Source organism: Diabrotica virgifera, chromosome 1, assembly GCF_917563875.1.
Source record: "Diabrotica virgifera virgifera chromosome 1, PGI_DIABVI_V3a".
NCBI classification, from domain to species: domain Eukaryota; kingdom Metazoa; phylum Arthropoda; class Insecta; order Coleoptera; family Chrysomelidae; genus Diabrotica; species Diabrotica virgifera.
Window position 1 is genome coordinate 219606808 of NC_065443.1, and position 3490 is coordinate 219610297.

General features: G+C 29.1%; 1 long non-coding RNA gene across 1 annotated transcript; it reads right to left on the reverse strand.

The window, feature by feature from the left end:
• Window positions 1-1727: 1727 nt before the first annotated feature.
• LOC126882486 (uncharacterized) lies at window positions 1728-3125 on the reverse strand. Its single transcript, XR_007697359.1, has 2 exons — window positions 2699-3125; window positions 1728-2403 (listed from the first exon to the last, which is right to left on the reverse strand). It is a non-coding gene; the product is annotated as an uncharacterized LOC126882486 (long non-coding RNA).
• Window positions 3126-3490: the final 365 nt, after the last annotated feature.

The window sequence follows — 3490 nt, forward strand, 5'->3', positions numbered from 1 at the left end:
TGTAGACATATTAAAAATGAATTGCATTGCAAATATTCTGGTATTTATATAAAATAAAAGGCATATAACCAAATTTAAGTAAATATAAGGGATATCACATCCTATATAAAATAAATAAATAGCTATTGGAGCTACTAACAACAACTGAATCTCGAACAAAATAACAAGTACTCGGATAACAAGTACCTAAAGTAAGGTAATAATATAATAATCAATATGATAAGGTGAGTAAAAGCATATAAGTAGATAAATATAACATAAGTATAATATGATAAAAAGAAATGCAAGTGCAACTATAGATAAACCATTAAAAAAAATAAGTACCAACTATATGGAAAGCCAAATAAGACAAAGTTCTACACCAAAGGGTTTGAAAAAAACTGCATAAAACCAGTCCTAAAAGACTTAACCAATAAGTTAATAAAGAGAGAGAGAGATAATGATACATAATGCAAATGCTACTTCCATCAAATGCATACCAGGGATCTACACTAAAGAACAAAATATATGTATAAAAATGCATAAATATGATTTGCAAAGATGGAAAATAACAAATGCTAGTAGCTAAACTACAATCATACTTCAAAGCGCCACAATTCTACACCAGATTTCTAAAAGTAGATATGCATAGAACTGTTTGAACTCCAAAAGAAAAAAATTATAAAAGACATCGTCCTAAAAATAATATACAGCATTAAACTGTATATCAACAGTCATTAAGACCAAAAAAACGGAACTCAGACTCAATAGATCTGGCCCAACCCTATGGATAACTTATATGTACCCTAGGAAAAAAAAACACTAGGTGTCTATGCAGCTATATATAAGCCATACACAACTTATAAGTGCCGGATGAGGCTTTCGTGCTAATCTGTATCAAAAATCAGTACAACACCCAAAATAAAATAATAAAACAATAATATATAGATAAATAGGGCATTGTTAAATAAAAAAGATGTTAAATATAATGTTTATCATAATTAATATAAGTGCAATAATGCAAAAAATTGAAAAATGTAAAATATCATGCTTTACGAACAAAAAATTTTTTTTTTGAGATTCAAGACAAGAAGAAGAATGGTTTAAATTAATATTCTGAAAACGTAAAGAAGAAGAATAAGAATAAAATACCTTAATGAAAGAAAAGAACTTGAAAATTGTCCTAGTCTTTACTATACAAGTAAAGTAGTATATATCATCCGAACAAAAAGTTCGACGGAAACAACAAAATTTTTGGTAGTTGTACAAAATTGGTAATAAATATATGAAAACAACTAGGAAATATAAGAATAAGTAAAAGGTAATTGAAAATAAGTAATAAAACAAGATTTAAATGCACTTTAGAGTACACAGAAGAACCTATGAAAAGAACGTAGAAGAAATAGTACGTATAAAAAGTACAGAAAATATGACAATAAATGGAAAAATTCTCTTGGGTTTTGGAAAGTTACGACAAAATAAGAGTAATTAAAGAAGAACTGTTAAATTGAAAAAACAGAAAAAACACCATGTGGACATTACTATTAAGGTCCTAACATAAAAATTAGCCAAAAAAAGTAGGTAAAAAGTATCAAAATGTTAAAAATACCAATATTTGCAACTGTAAATGTATTTTAAATCAATTATGCTGAAATATATAATTAAATTATTGTAACTGGTAATACTTTTTTGACCCATAATCTGAAATTAGCGTTTAATATATAAAAATTAGTCAAAAAGTACCAAAATAGATAATATATATAGATTTACTGCAAAAATTGAATATAAAAATGAAATATATGAAAATAGTATTTATTAATGCTTGTTGTCTGCTACCAAACCACACATTCACAGCTCGATTCTTCGGATAAGACAAGTGCGTTGGTGCGCCAGTGTAACGAGTTAGGCGATGGACTACCCAGCTAATTGAAATAATATTCGAAAATATTACCTCAACTAACCAAGATAGCCATCGTTACACCCTTAGCTTAGCTCAGTCACTCAGGTGTGTGTTCGTCTTGTCCTAACCTCAGATATGAACTATGAAAATTGGAATGGAAGCAAACAAAACATAGTTTTTAACTAATCATGTTTATTGTTCATAAAGATATAATAAATAAAATGACTTAGTAAATTGCATTAACAAATGTATTCAAATTCTTGCCAAAAACTAACAATTCTGGATTACACTTATGGCTTTTGGCAGCTGATGGTATCTTCTTGATGTCGTATGGTACTGCTGCTGGTTCTGCAACGGGCTCTGGGGTTGTAGGTGTTGTATTCCACCAGGCCTACGGATGTTGGTCGTTGCAGTCTTGGTTATGTGGTTGCAGCCCTGATGACATGGTCCTCGTTGTTGTATCGCCGGCGATTTGAGGGTTGTTGAAACTCCCGGAGGGAGAAAAGTGGTTTCTTTCCAAAAAACTATAAAATAGAGACACATATCAATCATCAAGAAGAAAAACCAACGTGTGCCATCTGCCGTTCTAATCGTCAGAAAGAGTAGCAGATGACAAGAATAAATCAAATGAAATTTAGATGAGAATAGTTAAAATTCTGATTACTAAACGTGCATACATGTAAATTAAAAGATAATTACTTATATTTGAAACTAAAATATCAGAACACATGGTCTGACATTGGAGGTTAGGTTAGATAAAAAAACATTAGAAAAACTGTTAGACGGAGAAATATAATCACAATATAATGTCATCCTTACCCCAAGAGATGATTTGATGAAATAGAAATGATTTATTTTTCGAATTACATGCCTTTTTAAGGATTAATTTTTCCCTTCCAGTGTATGTCAGGGAGTAGGGGGTCAAGTCGATGAAGTGACACTGTCATTGAAAACGACATTTAAAATGACAACCAAGTACTATGAAGTAGCGGCATGTTCCGTATTGAAAATACAGATATTTGGAGAGTATGAATATACGAGGTATGTTCAGTATGATGATTTAAATGAAAGAGATATATTAAATAGAAGATAATAAAAGAGGGTAATAAAAGAGAGCGCCAACCGATTTTTAAAGGGGAAAATGGGTAAACCAAATAGAAGAAGATAATTATTAATGAAATATTAAAGAAAATAAGGTAAAATAATTATTTAAAAACAAAATATCAAAGATGTGACGTTTGTAACGTTACACCCTATAGAAATAGTAGAACAGGTAAAATATTTAGCACAGAAAAAACTAAAATTTGGTTATATACAATTTTTTACGTATATTAAGTATTTTTGGAGTTATTATCAAAAGAATATGAGAATTACAATAATTTTAAAAATTATGATTTTTTTAAATTACACCTTTTTTTCAAAAATATGCACTCTAAACCGGTCAAAATTATCGAAAACATTACTTATGCTAATATAAAGAAGTTCTTGTAAGGATTACTATAAATTTTAATTTTTGTGGAAATGGCCATGTTTTATTTTTCACTTTTTCCTAAAAAATTTGAGACGGTTCTTTTATTTTCATTATAACTTGCTTAATTTTGACGCTATTAC